This window comes from Anser anser (assembly GCF_964211835.1).
Source record: "Anser anser genome assembly, contig: HAP1_SCAFFOLD_163, whole genome shotgun sequence".
Classification (NCBI taxonomy): domain Eukaryota; kingdom Metazoa; phylum Chordata; class Aves; order Anseriformes; family Anatidae; genus Anser; species Anser anser.
This window is the reverse complement of record NW_028153645.1, coordinates 168744-186237: the sequence shown is the minus strand read 5'-3', so window position 1 is coordinate 186237 and position 17494 is coordinate 168744. Positions and strand designations below refer to the sequence as shown.

At 51.2% G+C, this 17494-nt stretch overlaps 1 long non-coding RNA gene across 1 annotated transcript; it reads left to right on the top strand.

Moving 5' to 3' along the window:
• The first annotated feature begins 390 nt into the window (after positions 1-390).
• Positions 391-1791, top strand: LOC310891699. Its single transcript, XR_014577684.1, has 2 exons — positions 391-821; positions 936-1791. It is a non-coding gene; the product is annotated as an uncharacterized lncRNA (long non-coding RNA).
• The last annotated feature ends 15703 nt before the right edge of the window (positions 1792-17494 follow it).

The following is a 17494-nucleotide window of genomic DNA, read 5'->3' as shown; positions in this document are numbered from 1 at the left end:
TGGGGGGGACCCCCAAAATTGGTCGGGTCCCCCCAAATTAGGGGAGGAACCCCCAAAATTGGGTGGGTGAACCCCCAAATTGGGGGGAAGAAGACTTAAATGGAAGTGTGAAATTCCAGAATTGAATGTGGACCCCCCCCAGACCTGGGGAGGAATCCCCAAACTTGGGGGGGACCCCCAAAATTGGGGTTAAAGCCCCAGATCCCGGGGAGCTAAGCCCCAAATTAAGGGAAGGAACCTCAAACATGTGGTGAGAACCCCAGCGTTGGGGGAATGAACCTTAATATTAGGGTGGCAGGCCAAGAAAGGATGGTGGGGGCCTCCAAAATTGTGGGGGGCTTGGAATTGGGGGGAATCCCCAAAATGGAGGGGGAACCCCAAAAGTGGGGGGGGGCGAAGCACCAAATTAGGGGAAGGAACCCCAAAATTGCGGGGAAGAACTCTGAAATGGAGAGCTGAAAACCCGAAATTGAGGGGAAACCCCCCAAAACGGCGGGAAAACCCTCCATAAACACGAAACCGGTAATGTAACAGAGCAAAAAATGGCGTCCTACGGCAAGGTGCGAGGCTCAATTTTCTGAGGGGTGCTGGGAAATGTAGTTCTTGGCCACCGGGTTTCCGGGAGTCCATATTGTTTTCCCAGAGCATGCCGGGAGATGTAGTTCTCGGACACTGGGCTTCCGGGAGGCCATGTTGGTTTCCCATCTTTGCTAGACTCCGGGTGCTCTGGCTTCACAGAGAAACCCCCAAACTGAAAAATGTACCTGCTAATATATTGGGCTCTAAATGTAGCCCTGGGTTAATTGAATAACAATCCCTGGGTAAGATTGAAGTGCAGGAGGGGTTGGCTACGGTTTTAAGAGCCGGTTTGCAGAAAAGGGATTTCCCGTTAAGAAATGGCATATACTGATTGTTCTCTTCCTTGCTCTGCCAAGACCTCAAGCACATCTTGGAAGCCAGGCAGAATCCGTGGAGCCAATGGAGTTCTCAAGCTCGACTTCAGCTTCTTCCCAGCTAGAAGAAGCAAGGACACGCCGGCTGAGTTCCACAGGCAACGCGCCCGTATCTGTGGACGAGGATTTAGAGATGCTACTTTGGGAACTCTCAGACGGCATACTGGAAGCCGAGCTCGACTTGGACCCAGGGAAGGATGAGGATGACCTCCTCCTTGAGCTTTCCAAGATGATTGATGATTGAACTGCATAGTCCTATGGTATATTAAAAAAAAAAAAAAAAAAAAAAAAAAAAAAAAAAAAAACCAAAAAAAAACAACTCTTCTTCTTGTTGGATACCCTGAGGTGATCCTTTTTCTAACTGAGGCTTTGCAATGAGACTTAAAGCACAGTTGGAACTGGTAGAAATTGGCAGGATCTGCACTCAGTTGTCCTAAGTTTTCCTGCTGGTCAGAGTTAAGGTCTTGTGCATAGTTCCGTAAGTATAGGTGGCTACCTTTGATATCAAGAGGAAAAAACACTTGTTTCTTTTGGCACAGAAAGATGTCCATCGGCACGCTGTGGTGGCTGTGAATTGACGTAGTGATGGAGCGATGCTCTGAAGGCTTAAACGGAAAGCTTCTTCCTTCCGCCCCCCCTTGGCACAGCTCGATGTTGGGCACATTGTGAAGCCTGGGTGTTCTGATTTCTCGGACAGTTGATACCCAAATCCCGGAGTTACTATGTCAACTCTTGACTTTTATTTGTGTATGCCATTGTTTTGACTGTAATCTTTTCAGATGATGAAGCTGTAGGGACGGGAGGGAGCAAAATAATTATTCTAGCGTTGTGGACCAAACATGCTGCCAGGAGTGGTGGTGGTGGGGTCAGCCCACCCGGCCTTACTTTCAATTATCAGGGATGATAAAATGGTGTGAAAAGCAGCAGCTCTGCGATACGGCTACGCTACCCCCACTCCCTTCTCTTGTGCTGTACCAAAGTTCCCCCAAGCTTTGGTTGGTGCTTTTTGCTGGTGACAGTAGGACTCCAGGGCGAGTAGTCGGGACTCTCCTGCAGTAACTGGGTCAATTAAGGGTTGGTTTAAGTGCCTCCTGGTTTTTAAAATTGCTCCCCTGAGCTGCTGGCTCTGCTGCCTGCTACAGCAAATGTTCGGGTGCCATCAGCGTCGCACTTGGGCGTGGGCAATGACCCTGCGGAGGAGAGCTGAGACTCGCGTGTATTGTGTACCCTGCCGCCAGTGATCGTTTTCCCCTAGCAGATCTATTTTGAATCATTTCCCTAAATTTTAGAGGAACTTTAGGCTCTTTGTGCTATGATTTGTGAAGCTGTAGGGGCCCTCAGGCATTTGCTGCTGGCAGAGGAAAACCGCTTATCGAATTTGTTGTAAATACTTTCTGTTTGGACAACAACGCCTGTGTGTGTGTGTGTGTGTGTGTGTGTGTGTGTGTGTGTGTGCGTGCTTTGACGACCCCCTGCGACGCCCCAGCTCCGCGAGGGAAGCTTTGAAGCGGCTCTGGGAAAACCTCTGCGGAAGAAACCGCTGCTAGTGACTTGCGGAAAAGGGACTCCACAATCAGTGAGATTGTAAAGTAGGTATGTTTATTCAGCGCTGGGCAGCACGGGAGGTCGTGGGCATGAAGATTGATGACTCTTCCTCGTCACCGCTAGTTGACCTCTTGTCTTTGCACAGACTCAGTTGCTCCTTGGCTCTTGTCCATCTGCAGGACCAGTTTCTCCCAGTTTCTTAAGACAGGCTCACTCTCTTATTAGGAGACTGACCTTGGTAAGGGGCCCAAGGCTTCTTGCTTTAGTTAATTGGCACAATGCACCATAGTTAGCAAAGACGCTAAGTAGCATCCTAGTTTAACGCCGTCAGCGCTCTATCTCTACTTGATAAGATTCTCCTAACTCCCTCTCTCACTGGAGCCCACGCAGCCCTCCGTCCTGCCGAAGGACTTCACGGGGACTTCTGCCGGCTCCGGGTGCCCGCACACAGACAGAAATGGCTTTGAGAGAAAACAATCAGGAGGAGGAGAGCTCAGAGACTGCGGCCGGCTTCGGCCACCTTCCCCTCGCTTTCCCTCTCCGTGTTCAAACCGAGCACTGTTCTGCCATCAATAAAGCTGGCGCAGGGGCTAAGGGATTTGAAGGGCCTGCTTGTACACCTAAGGGATTTGAGGGATTGCTTGTACACCTTTGGGGACTGCCTCTTTGGGGGGGGGGGGGGTGTTAGGAGCTGCTTGTATACTTTTTTAGGCATTCCTCTGAGAGGGGGTTGGGAGCTTCGTGTATACTGGGGGGGGAGGGCCTCCCTCGAGGTGGAAGCGGGGGGGGTTGGAGCGTTTCTACACTGTAGGGGCCTGCCTGTACACTTTTGGGGCCTGCCTTGGAGGGGTTGGGAACTGCTTGTACACCTTTGGGGCCTGCGTCTGCGCGGGGCGGGGGGGGTTGGGGGGTTGGAGCTGGTTTTAACCTTTCGGGCTTGCATCTGGAGGGGGTTGGGGCCTGCCTTTGGGGGGGTGGTTGTGAGCTGCTTGTATACTGTAGGGGCCTGCTTGTACACCTTTGGGGCCTGCGTCTGGGGGGGGGGTGGGAGCTGCTTGTACACTGTTAGGGCCTGCCTTGGGGGAGGGGTTGAGGCATGTGCCTTGGGGGCATGGGGTTGGGAGCTGCTTCTACGCTGTCGGGGTCTGGGTCTTGGGGGGTTGGGGCTGTTTGTACACCTTTGGGGCGTGCCTCTGGGGAGGATGGGGAGTTGCTTGTACACCTTTGGGGCCTGTGTCCGGGGGGGGGTTGGGGCCTGTGCCGGGGGGGTTGGGAGCTGCTTGTACGCTCTAGGGTCCTCTGGCAGGCTTTGGGGCCTCCCTTTGAGGGGGGCAGTTGGGAGCTGGTTGTACACCTTTGGGGCCTGAGTCTGGGGTGTGGGGGCTGGGGCTGAGGCCTGGGGCCTGGGGCATGCATCTGGGTGGTGGGGGGGGGGGGGTCCAGTTCATGGGGGGGGTGGGTTGGGAGCTGCTTGTGGACAGTTGGGGTCTGCATCCGGGTGTGGCTGGGGCCCGCTTGTAGACTTCTGCAGCCTGTGTCTGGTGTTTGGGGGCTTTTCTGTAGTGTTTGGGGATCGCATTTTGGCTTTGGGATGTGTCTAGAGCTTCTGGGGCCTAGCTGTAGTGCTTGGGGCCTGCGTCTGGGGCTTTTCTGTAGCATTTTGGTAGCGTGTTTGTGATTTGGGGTCTGTATCCAGGGTTTTGCCTTTTTTGTAGTTTTCAGCTTTGTGTCTGTTTCTTTGTTGGTTGCCTGGGGTTTGGGGTTTGGATCATTAGTCAGTGTCATTAGCGTCGGGGGGTTGATATGAAGGGTTAGGGTTGTGGTTAGAGTTGTTAGGGTTAAAGAGAATAAGGATTTTAGGGTAAGGGGATCAAGGTTGTGGGAATAAAAATGTTTTTGCACAGAGTTACATCGTTTAGAGGGAAGGAAGGTGGTATTGATATATGCTTGCAGTGATAAGAAAGCTTAACAGACAACCTTGTAAAATGCAGACAACCAGAATCCTTAGAGCAATTGGGTGGAAATCACGGTGTAAGAAACATTACCACCTCAAAGAGGAAAACAGTCAAGAAAAAAAATAAAATTGACTAGTAACAGGCCAGCAGCTGTGTATTTTCTGTGAAGCACTGGATAGATTGTGAACATGGATTACCCAGTCAATGGGGAAACTGGGGAGGGTCCTGGTCACCGAGAGGAAAAAAAAAATTATATAAACTGTGTTATGGAACTAGTAGGTGGCTTGTGGGACGCCTGCCATTGCAATCGTGAATAAAAATGCTACCTCACTGAGATACTTGCCTGAGCCTATGGTATTGGTTACAGAGTGTTTCTAATAAGGTGTTAGGGTTTTAAGGTTTCAGGGCTAAGGCACTAGGGTTGGGTTTCAGGGTTAGGGTTTCCAGGGTTTAGGGTTAGGATTTTAAGGTTGTTAGGGTTGGAGTTATAAGGGTTAGGGTTTGGGGGTTAGTGTGTTAAGGTTTTAAAGTATTTTGTGGTTTTAGTGTTGATAGGGTTTTTAGGGTTAGGGTCTTAGGGTTTTAGTTATGGTCAGGTATTTAGGGTTAGGGTTTTAAGGTCTTATTTTTTTTTTTTTAAGGTTAGGGTCTCCAGCGTTAGGGCTTTGAGAATCTTTACGTTTTGGGTTAGGGTTTAGAGGGTCTTAATTTTTAGGGTTAGGGCTTTTAGGCGTAGCTCTAGTGTGGTAAATTTTATCGGGTTAGGACTGTAAGGGTTTTTAGGGTTAGGGTTTCTAGGGTTTTTTGGGGTAGGGGTTAGGGTTAGATCCGTGGGAGCCGTAGTGTTAGGGGTCAGGGTTCTTAGGGGTAAGGCCCAATATTAGGGTGGAAGGCCAAACTAAGGGGGGAGCCCCCCCCAAAATTGAAGGGTCGAAGCCCCAATTTAGGGGAAGAAACGTCAAAATTGTGGGGTCCCCCAAAATTGGGCGGAAGAGCTCTTAATATTGGGGGAAACCCAAAAAAGGAGGGTGGAGGACTCTAAAATTGGGGGGACCCCCCCAAATTGGTTGTGTCCCCCCCCAAATTGGTTGTGTCCCCCCCAAAATTGGTTGTGTCCCCCCCAATTAGGGGAGGAACCCCCAAAATTGGGTGGGCGAACCCCCATATTGGGGGGGCAGAACACTTAAATGGAAGTGTGAAATTCCAGAATTGAATGTGGACCCCCCAGAACAGTCTTCAGGGGTTTAGTGTGGTAAATTTTATCGGGTTAGGGCTGTAAGGGTTTTTAGGGTTAGGGTTTCTAGGGTTTGTTGGGGTAGGGGTTAGGGTTAGATCCGTGGTTGCCATAGGCTTAGGGGTCAAGGTTCTTAGGGGTTAGGCCTAATATTAGGGCGGAAGGCCAAAATAAGAGGGTGGGAGCCCCCCCCAAAATTGAAGGGTTGAAGCCCCAAGTTAGGGGAAGGAACGGCCAAATTGTGGGGTCCCCCAAAATTGGGCGGAAGAACTTTTAATATTAGGGGGGAACCCAAAAAAGGAGGGTGGGGGACTCTAAAATCGGTTGTGTCCCCCCCAAATTAGGGGAGGAACCCCCAAAATTGGGTGGGAGAACCCCCAAATTGGGGGGAAGAAGACTTAAATGGAAGTGTGAAATTCCAGAATTGAATGTGGACCCCCCAGAACAGTCTTCAGGGGTTTAGTGTGGTAAATTTTATCGGGTTAGGGCTGCAAGGGTTTTTAGGGTTAGGGTTTCTAGGGTTTGTTGGGGTAGGGGTTAGGGTTAGATCCGTGGTTGCCATAGGCTTAGGGGTCAAGGTTCTTAGGGGTTAGGCCTAATATTAGGGCGGAAGGCCAAAATAAGAGGGGGGGAGCCCCCCCCAAAATCGAAGGGTTGAAGCCCAAAGTTAGGGGAAGGAACGGCCAAATTGTGGGGTCCCCCAAAATTGGGCAGAAGAACTCTTTAATATTAGGGGGGAACCCAAAAAAGGAGGGTGGGGGACTCTACAATTGGGGGGGACCCCCAAAATTGGTCGGGTCCCCCCAAATTAGGGGAGGAACCCCCAAAATTGGGTGGGTGAACCCCCAAATTGGGGGGAAGAAGACTTAAATGGAAGTGTGAAATTCCAGAATTGAATGTGGACCCCCCCCAGACCTGGGGAGGAATCCCCAAACTTGGGGGGGACCCCCAAAATTGGGGTTAAAGCCCCAGATCCCGGGGAGCTAAGCCCCAAATTAAGGGAAGGAACCTCAAACATGTGGTGAGAACCCCAGCGTTGGGGGAAAGAACCTTAATATTAGGGTGGCAGGCCAAGAAAGGATGGTGGGGGCCTCCAAAATTGTGGGGGGCTTGGAATTGGGGGGAATCCCCAAAATGGAGGGGGAACCCCAAAAGTGGGGGGGGGGCGAAGCACCAAATTAGGGGAAGGAACCCCAAAATTGCGGGGAAGAACTCTGAAATGGAGAGCTGAAAACCCGAAATTGAGGGGAAACCCCCCAAAACGGCGGGAAAACCCTCCATAAACACGAAACCGGTAATGTAACAGAGCAAAAAATGGCGTCCTACGGCAAGGTGCGAGGCTCAATTTTCTGAGGGGTGCTGGGAAATGTAGTTCTTGGCCACCGGGTTTCCGGGAGTCCATATTGTTTTCCCAGAGCATGCCGGGAGATGTAGTTCTCGGACACTGGGCTTCCGGGAGGCCATGTTGGTTTCCCATCTTTGCTAGACTCCGGGTGCTCTGGCTTCACAGAGAAACCCCCAAACTGAAAAATGTACCTGCTAATATATTGGGCTCTAAATGTAGCCCTGGGTTAATTGAATAACAATCCCTGGGTAAGATTGAAGTGCAGGAGGGGTTGGCTACGGTTTTAAGAGCCGGTTTGCAGAAAAGGGATTTCCCGTTAAGAAATGGCATATACTGATTGTTCTCTTCCTTGCTCTGCCAAGACCTCAAGCACATCTTGGAAGCCAGGCAGAATCCGTGGAGCCAATGGAGTTCTCAAGCTCGACTTCAGCTTCTTCCCAGCTAGAAGAAGCAAGGACACGCCGGCTGAGTTCCACAGGCAACGCGCCCGTATCTGTGGACGAGGATTTAGAGATGCTACTTTGGGAACTCTCAGACGGCATACTGGAAGCCGAGCTCGACTTGGACCCAGGGAAGGATGAGGATGACCTCCTCCTTGAGCTTTCCAAGATGATTGATGATTGAACTGCATAGTCCTATGGTATATTAAAAAAAAAAAAAAAAAAAAAAAAAAAAAAAAAAAAAAAAAAAAAAAAACAACTCTTCTTCTTGTTGGATACCCTGAGGTGATCCTTTTTCTAACTGAGGCTTTGCAATGAGACTTAAAGCACAGTTGGAACTGGTAGAAATTGGCAGGATCTGCACTCAGTTGTCCTAAGTTTTCCTGCTGGTCAGAGTTAAGGTCTTGTGCATAGTTCCGTAAGTATAGGTGGCTACCTTTGATATCAAGAGGACAAAACACTTGTTTCTTTTGGCACAGAAAGATGTCCATCGGCACGCTGTGGTGGCTGTGAATTGACGTAGTGATGGAGCGATGCTCTGAAGGCTTAAACGGAAAGCTTCTTCCTTCCGCCCCCCCTTGGCACAGCTCGATGTTGGGCACATTGTGAAGCCTGGGTGTTCTGATTTCTCGGACAGTTGATACCCAAATCCCGGAGTTACTATGTCAACTCTTGACTTTTATTTGTGTATGCCATTGTTTTGACTGTAATCTTTTCAGATGATGAAGCTGTAGGGACGGGAGGGAGCAAAATAATTATTCTAGCGTTGTGGACCAAACATGCTGCCAGGAGTGGTGGTGGTGGGGTCAGCCCACCCGGCCTTACTTTCAATTATCAGGGATGATAAAATGGTGTGAAAAGCAGCAGCTCTGCGATACGGCTACGCTACCCCCACTCCCTTCTCTTGTGCTGTACCAAAGTTCCCCCAAGCTTTGGTTGGTGCTTTTTGCTGGTGACAGTAGGACTCCAGGGCGAGTAGTCGGGACTCTCCTGCAGTAACTGGGTCAATTAAGGGTTGGTTTAAGTGCCTCCTGGTTTTTAAAATTGCTCCCCTGAGCTGCTGGCTCTGCTGCCTGCTACAGCAAATGTTCGGGTGCCATCAGCGTCGCACTTGGGCGTGGGCAATGACCCTGCGGAGGAGAGCTGAGACTCGCGTGTATTGTGTACCCTGCCGCCAGTGATCGTTTTCCCCTAGCAGATCTATTTTGAATCATTTCCCTAAATTTTAGAGGAACTTTAGGCTCTTTGTGCTATGATTTGTGAAGCTGTAGGGGCCCTCAGGCATTTGCTGCTGGCAGAGGAAAACCGCTTGTCGAATTTGTTGTAAATACTTTCTGTTTGGACAACAACGCCTGTGTGTGTGTGTGTGTGTGTGTGTGTGTGTGTGTGTGCGTGCTTTGACGACCCCCTGCGACGCCCCAGCTCCGCGAGGGAAGCTTTGAAGCGGCTCTGGGAAAACCTCTGTGGAAGAAACCGCTGCTAGTGACTTGCGGAAAAGGGACTCCACAATCAGTGAGATTGTAAAGTAGGTATGTTTATTCAGCGCTGGGCAGCACGGGAGGTCGTGGGCATGAAGATTGATGACTCTTCCTCGTCACCGCTAGTTGACCTCTTGTCTTTGCACAGACTCAGTTGCTCCTTGGCTCTTGTCCATCTGCAGGACCAGTTTCTCCCAGTTTCTTAAGACAGGCTCACTCTCTTATTAGGAGACTGACCTTGGTAAGGGGCCCAAGGCTTCTTGCTTTAGTTAATTGGCACAATGCACCATAGTTAGCAAAGACGCTAAGTAGCATCCTAGTTTAACGCCGTCAGCGCTCTATCTCTACTTGATAAGATTCTCCTAACTCCCTCTCTCACTGGAGCCCACGCAGCCCTCCGTCCTGCCGAAGGACTTCACGGGGACTTCTGCCGGCTCCGGGTGCCCGCACACAGACAGAAATGGCTTTGAGAGAAAACAATCAGGAGGAGGAGAGCTCAGAGACTGCGGCCGGCTTCGGCCACCTTCCCCTCGCTTTCCCTCTCCGTGTTCAAACCGAGCACTGTTCTGCCATCAATAAAGCTGGCGCAGGGGCTAAGGGATTTGAAGGGCCTGCTTGTACACCTAAGGGATTTGAGGGATTGCTTGTACACCTTTGGGGACTGCCTCTTTGGGGGGGGGGGGGGGTGTTAGGAGCTGCTTGTATACTTTTTTAGGCATTCCTCTGAGAGGGGGTTGGGAGCTTCGTGTATACTGGGGGGGGAGGGCCTCCCTCGAGGTGGAAGCGGGGGGGGTTGGAGCGTTTCTACACTGTAGGGGCCTGCCTGTACACTTTTGGGGCCTGCCTTGGAGGGGTTGGGAACTGCTTGTACACCTTTGGGGCCTGCGTCTGCGCGGGGCGGGGGGGGTTGGGGGGTTGGAGCTGGTTTTAACCTTTCGGGCTTGCATCTGGAGGGGGTTGGGGCCTGCCTTTGGGGGGGTGGTTGTGAGCTGCTTGTATACTGTAGGGGCCTGCTTGTACACCTTTGGGGCCTGCGTCTGGGGGGGGGGTGGGAGCTGCTTGTACACTGTTAGGGCCTGCCTTGGGGGAGGGGTTGAGGCATGTGCCTTGGGGGCATGGGGTTGGGAGCTGCTTCTACGCTGTCGGGGTCTGGGTCTTGGGGGGTTGGGGCTGTTTGTACACCTTTGGGGCGTGCCTCTGGGGAGGATGGGGAGTTGCTTGTACACCTTTGGGGCCTGTGTCCGGGGGGGGGTTGGGGCCTGTGCCGGGGGGGTTGGGAGCTGCTTGTACGCTCTAGGGTCCTCTGGCAGGCTTTGGGGCCTCCCTTTGAGGGGGGCAGTTGGGAGCTGGTTGTACACCTTTGGGGCCTGAGTCTGGGGTGTGGGGGCTGGGGCTGAGGCCTGGGGCCTGGGGCATGCATCTGGGTGGTGGGGGGGGGGGGGTCCAGTTCATGGGGGGGGTGGGTTGGGAGCTGCTTGTGGACAGTTGGGGTCTGCATCCGGGTGTGGCTGGGGCCCGCTTGTAGACTTCTGCAGCCTGTGTCTGGTGTTTGGGGGCTTTTCTGTAGTGTTTGGGGATCGCATTTTGGCTTTGGGATGTGTCTAGAGCTTCTGGGGCCTAGCTGTAGTGCTTGGGGCCTGCGTCTGGGGCTTTTCTGTAGCATTTTGGTAGCGTGTTTGTGATTTGGGGTCTGTATCCAGGGTTTTGCCTTTTTTGTAGTTTTCAGCTTTGTGTCTGTTTCTTTGTTGGTTGCCTGGGGTTTGGGGTTTGGATCATTAGTCAGTGTCATTAGCGTCGGGGGGTTGATATGAAGGGTTAGGGTTGTGGTTAGAGTTGTTAGGGTTAAAGAGAATAAGGATTTTAGGGTAAGGGGATCAAGGTTGTGGGAATAAAAATGTTTTTGCACAGAGTTACATCGTTTAGAGGGAAGGAAGGTGGTATTGATATATGCTTGCAGTGATAAGAAAGCTTAACAGACAACCTTGTAAAATGCAGACAACCAGAATCCTTAGAGCAATTGGGTGGAAATCACGGTGTAAGAAACATTACCACCTCAAAGAGGAAAACAGTCAAGAAAAAAAATAAAATTGACTAGTAACAGGCCAGCAGCTGTGTATTTTCTGTGAAGCACTGGATAGATTGTGAACATGGATTACCCAGTCAATGGGGAAACTGGGGAGGGTCCTGGTCACCGAGAGGAAAAAAAAAATTATATAAACTGTGTTATGGAACTAGTAGGTGGCTTGTGGGACGCCTGCCATTGCAATCGTGAATAAAAATGCTACCTCACTGAGATACTTGCCTGAGCCTATGGTATTGGTTACAGAGTGTTTCTAATAAGGTGTTAGGGTTTTAAGGTTTCAGGGCTAAGGCACTAGGGTTGGGTTTCAGGGTTAGGGTTTCCAGGGTTTAGGGTTAGGATTTTAAGGTTGTTAGGGTTGGAGTTATAAGGGTTAGGGTTTGGGGGTTAGTGTGTTAAGGTTTTAAAGTATTTTGTGGTTTTAGTGTTGATAGGGTTTTTAGGGTTAGGGTCTTAGGGTTTTAGTTATGGTCAGGTATTTAGGGTTAGGGTTTTAAGGTCTTATTTTTTTTTTTTAAGGTTAGGGTCTCCAGCGTTAGGGCTTTGAGAATCTTTACGTTTTGGGTTAGGGTTTAGAGGGTCTTAATTTTTAGGGTTAGGGCTTTTAGGCGTAGCTCTAGTGTGGTAAATTTTATCGGGTTAGGACTGTAAGGGTTTTTAGGGTTAGGGTTTCTAGGGTTTTTTGGGGTAGGGGTTAGGGTTAGATCCGTGGGAGCCGTAGTGTTAGGGGTCAGGGTTCTTAGGGGTAAGGCCCAATATTAGGGTGGAAGGCCAAACTAAGGGGGGAGCCCCCCCCAAAATTGAAGGGTCGAAGCCCCAATTTAGGGGAAGAAACGTCAAAATTGTGGGGTCCCCCAAAATTGGGCGGAAGAGCTCTTAATATTGGGGGAAACCCAAAAAAGGAGGGTGGAGGACTCTAAAATTGGGGGGACCCCCCCAAATTGGTTGTGTCCCCCCCCAAATTGGTTGTGTCCCCCCCAAAATTGGTTGTGTCCCCCCCAATTAGGGGAGGAACCCCCAAAATTGGGTGGGCGAACCCCCATATTGGGGGGGCAGAACACTTAAATGGAAGTGTGAAATTCCAGAATTGAATGTGGACCCCCCAGAACAGTCTTCAGGGGTTTAGTGTGGTAAATTTTATCGGGTTAGGGCTGTAAGGGTTTTTAGGGTTAGGGTTTCTAGGGTTTGTTGGGGTAGGGGTTAGGGTTAGATCCGTGGTTGCCATAGGCTTAGGGGTCAAGGTTCTTAGGGGTTAGGCCTAATATTAGGGCGGAAGGCCAAAATAAGAGGGTGGGAGCCCCCCCCAAAATTGAAGGGTTGAAGCCCCAAGTTAGGGGAAGGAACGGCCAAATTGTGGGGTCCCCCAAAATTGGGCGGAAGAACTTTTAATATTAGGGGGGAACCCAAAAAAGGAGGGTGGGGGACTCTAAAATCGGTTGTGTCCCCCCCAAATTAGGGGAGGAACCCCCAAAATTGGGTGGGAGAACCCCCAAATTGGGGGGAAGAAGACTTAAATGGAAGTGTGAAATTCCAGAATTGAATGTGGACCCCCCCCAGAACAGTCTTCAGGGGTTTAGTGTGGTAAATTTTATCGGGTTAGGGCTGCAAGGGTTTTTAGGGTTAGGGTTTCTAGGGTTTGTTGGGGTAGGGGTTAGGGTTAGATCCGTGGTTGCCATAGGCTTAGGGGTCAAGGTTCTTAGGGGTTAGGCCTAATATTAGGGCGGAAGGCCAAAATAAGAGGGGGGGAGCCCCCCCCAAAATCGAAGGGTTGAAGCCCAAAGTTAGGGGAAGGAACGGCCAAATTGTGGGGTCCCCCAAAATTGGGCAGAAGAACTCTTTAATATTAGGGGGGAACCCAAAAAAGGAGGGTGGGGGACTCTACAATTGGGGGGGACCCCCAAAATTGGTCGGGTCCCCCCAAATTAGGGGAGGAACCCCCAAAATTGGGTGGGTGAACCCCCAAATTGGGGGGAAGAAGACTTAAATGGAAGTGTGAAATTCCAGAATTGAATGTGGACCCCCCCCAGACCTGGGGAGGAATCCCCAAACTTGGGGGGGACCCCCAAAATTGGGGTTAAAGCCCCAGATCCCGGGGAGCTAAGCCCCAAATTAAGGGAAGGAACCTCAAACATGTGGTGAGAACCCCAGCGTTGGGGGAAAGAACCTTAATATTAGGGTGGCAGGCCAAGAAAGGATGGTGGGGGCCTCCAAAATTGTGGGGGGCTTGGAATTGGGGGGAATCCCCAAAATGGAGGGGGAACCCCAAAAGTGGGGGGGGGGCGAAGCACCAAATTAGGGGAAGGAACCCCAAAATTGCGGGGAAGAACTCTGAAATGGAGAGCTGAAAACCCGAAATTGAGGGGAAACCCCCCAAAACGGCGGGAAAACCCTCCATAAACACGAAACCGGTAATGTAACAGAGCAAAAAATGGCGTCCTACGGCAAGGTGCGAGGCTCAATTTTCTGAGGGGTGCTGGGAAATGTAGTTCTTGGCCACCGGGTTTCCGGGAGTCCATATTGTTTTCCCAGAGCATGCCGGGAGATGTAGTTCTCGGACACTGGGCTTCCGGGAGGCCATGTTGGTTTCCCATCTTTGCTAGACTCCGGGTGCTCTGGCTTCACAGAGAAACCCCCAAACTGAAAAATGTACCTGCTAATATATTGGGCTCTAAATGTAGCCCTGGGTTAATTGAATAACAATCCCTGGGTAAGATTGAAGTGCAGGAGGGGTTGGCTACGGTTTTAAGAGCCGGTTTGCAGAAAAGGGATTTCCCGTTAAGAAATGGCATATACTGATTGTTCTCTTCCTTGCTCTGCCAAGACCTCAAGCACATCTTGGAAGCCAGGCAGAATCCGTGGAGCCAATGGAGTTCTCAAGCTCGACTTCAGCTTCTTCCCAGCTAGAAGAAGCAAGGACACGCCGGCTGAGTTCCACAGGCAACGCGCCCGTATCTGTAGACGAGGATTTAGAGATGCTACTTTGGGAACTCTCAGACGGCATACTGGAAGCCGAGCTCGACTTGGACCCAGGGAAGGATGAGGATGACCTCCTCCTTGAGCTTTCCAAGATGATTGATGATTGAACTGCATAGTCCTATGGTATATTAAAAAAAAAAAAAAAAAAAAAAAAAAAAAAAAAACAACTCTTCTTCTTGTTGGATACCCTGAGGTGATCCTTTTTCTAACTGAGGCTTTGCAATGAGACTTAAAGCACAGTTGGAACTGGTAGAAATTGGCAGGATCTGCACTCAGTTGTCCTAAGTTTTCCTGCTGGTCAGAGTTAAGGTCTTGTGCATAGTTCCGTAAGTATAGGTGGCTACCTTTGATATCAAGAGGACAAAACACTTGTTTCTTTTGGCACAGAAAGATGTCCATCGGCACGCTGTGGTGGCTGTGAATTGACGTAGTGATGGAGCGATGCTCTGAAGGCTTAAACGGAAAGCTTCTTCCTTCCGCCCCCCCTTGGCACAGCTCGATGTTGGGCACATTGTGAAGCCTGGGTGTTCTGATTTCTCGGACAGTTGATACCCAAATCCCGGAGTTACTATGTCAACTCTTGACTTTTATTTGTGTATGCCATTGTTTTGACTGTAATCTTTTCAGATGATGAAGCTGTAAGGGCGGGAGGGAGCAAAATAATTATTCTAGCGTTGTGGACCAAACATGCTGCCAGGAGTGGTGGTGGTGGGGTCAGCCCACCCGGCCTTACTTTCAATTATCAGGGATGATAAAATGGTGTGAAAAGCAGCAGCTCTGCGATACGGCTACGCTACCCCCACTCCCTTCTCTTGTGCTGTACCAAAGTTCCCCCAAGCTTTGGTTGGTGCTTTTTGCTGGTGACAGTAGGACTCCAGGGCGAGTAGTCGGGACTCTCCTGCAGTAACTGGGTCAATTAAGGGTTGGTTTAAGTGCCTCCTGGTTATTAAAATTGCTCCCCTGAGCTGCTGGCTCTGCTGCCTGCTACAGCAAATGTTCGGGTGCCATCAGCGTCGCACTTGGGCGTGGGCACTGACCCTGCGGAGGAGAGCTGAGACTCGCGTGTATTGTGTACCCTGCCGCCAGTGATCGTTTTCCCCTAGCAGATCTATTTTGAATCATTTCCCTAAATTTTAGAGGAACTTTAGGCTCTTTGTGCTATGATTTGTGAAGCTGTAGGGGCCCTCAGGCATTTGCTGCTGGCAGAGGAAAACCGCTTATCGAATTTGTTGTAAATACTTTCTGTTTGGACAACAACGCCTGTGTGTGTGTGTGTGTGTGTGTGTGTGTGTGTGTGTGTGTGCGCTTTGACGACCCCCTGCGACGCCCCAGCTCCGCGAGGGAAGCTTTGAAGCGGCTCTGGGAAAACCTCTGCGGAAGAAACCGCTGCTAGTGACTTGCGGAAAAGGGACTCCACAATCAGTGAGATTGTAAAGTAGGTATGTTTATTCAGCGCTGGGCAGCACGGGAGGTCGTGGGCATGAAGATTGATGACTCTTCCTCGTCACCGCTAGTTGACCTCTTGTCTTTGCACAGACTCAGTTGCTCCTTGGCTCTTGTCCATCTGCAGGACCAGTTTCTCCCAGTTTCTTAAGACAGGCTCACTCTCTTATTAGGAGACTGACCTTGGTAAGGGGCCCAAGGCTTCTTGCTTTAGTTAATTGGCACAATGCACCATAGTTAGCAAAGACGCTAAGTAGCATCCTAGTTTAACGCCGTCAGCACTCTATCTCTACTTGATAAGATTCTCCTAACTCCCTCTCTCACTGGAGCCCACGCAGCCCTCCGTCCTGCCGAAGGACTTCACGGGGACTTCTGCCGGCTCCGGGTGCCCGCACACAGACAGAAATGGCTTTGAGAGAAAACAATCAGGAGGAGGAGAGCTCAGAGACTGCGGCCGGCTTCGGCCACCTTCCCCTCGCTTTCCCTCTCCGTGTTCAAACCGAGCACTGTTCTGCCATCAATAAAGCTGGCGCAGGGGCTAAGGGATTTGAAGGGCCTGCTTGTACACCTAAGGGATTTGAGGGATTGCTTGTACACCTTTGGGGACTGCCTCTTTGGGGGGGGGGGGGGGGTGTTAGGAGCTGCTTGTATACATTTTTAGGCATTCCTCTGAGAGGGGGTTGGGAGCTTCGTGTATACTGGGGGGGGAGGGCCTCCCTCGAGGTGGAAGCGGGGGGGGTTGGAGCGTTTCTACACTGTAGGGGCCTGCCTGTACACTTTTGGGGCCTGCCTTGGAGGGGTTGGGAACTGCTTGTACACCTTTGGGGCCTGCGTCTGCGCGGGGCGGGGGGGGTTGGGGGGTTGGAGCTGGTTTTAACCTTTCGGGCTTGCATCTGGAGGGGGTTGGGGCCTGCCTTTGGGGGGGTGGTTGTGAGCTGCTTGTATACTGTAGGGGCCTGCTTGTACACCTTTGGGGCCTGCGTCTGGGGGGGGGTGGGAGCTGCTTGTACACTGTTAGGGCCTGCCTTGGGGGAGGGGTTGGGGCATGTGCCTTGGGGGCATGGGGTTGGGAGCTGCTTCTACGCTGTCGGGGTCTGGGTCTTGGGGGGTTGGGGCTGTTTGTACACCTTTGGGGCGTGCCTCTGGGGAGGATGGGGAGTTGCTTGTACACCTTTGGGGCCTGTGTCCGGGGGGGGGTTGGGGCCTGTGCCGGGGGGGTTGGGAGCTGCTTGTACGCTCTAGGGTCCTCTGGCAGGTTTTGGGGCCTCCCTTTGAGGGGGGCAGTTGGGAGCTGGTTGTACACCTTTGGGGCCTGAGTCTGGGGTGTGGGGGCTGGGTATGAGGCCTGGGGCCTGGGGCATGCATCTGGGTGGTGGTGGGGGGGGGTCCAGTTCATGGGGGGGGTGGGTTGGGAGCTGCTTGTGGACAGTTGGGGTCTGCATCCGGGTGTGGCTGGGGCCCGCTTGTAGACTTCTGCAGCCTGTGTCTGGTGTTTGGGGGCTTTTCTGTAGTGTTTGGGGATCGCATTTTGGCTTTGGGATGTGTCTAGAGCTTCTGGGGCCTAGCTGTAGTGCTTGGGGCCTGCGTCTGGGGCTTTTCTGTAGCATTTTGGTAGCGTGTTTGTGATTTGGGGTCTGTATCCAGGGTTTTGCCTTTTTTGTAGTTTTCAGCTTTGTGTCTGTTTCTTTGTTGGTTGCCTGGGGTTTGGGGTTTGGATCATTAGTCAGTGTCATTAGCGTCGGGGGGTTGATATGAAGGGTTAGGGTTGTGGTTAGAGTTGTTACGGTTAAAGAGAATAAGGATTTTAGGGTAAGGGGATCAAGGTTGTGGGAATAAAAATGTTTTTGCACAGAGTTACATCGTTTAGAGGGAAGGAAGGTGGTATTGATATATGCTTGCAGTGATAAGAAAGCTTAACAGACAACCTTGTAAAATGCAGACAACCAGAATCCTTAGAGCAATTGGGTGGAAATCACGGTGTAAGAAACATTACCACCTCAAAGAGGAAAACAGTCAAGAAAAAAAATAAAATTGACTAGTAACAG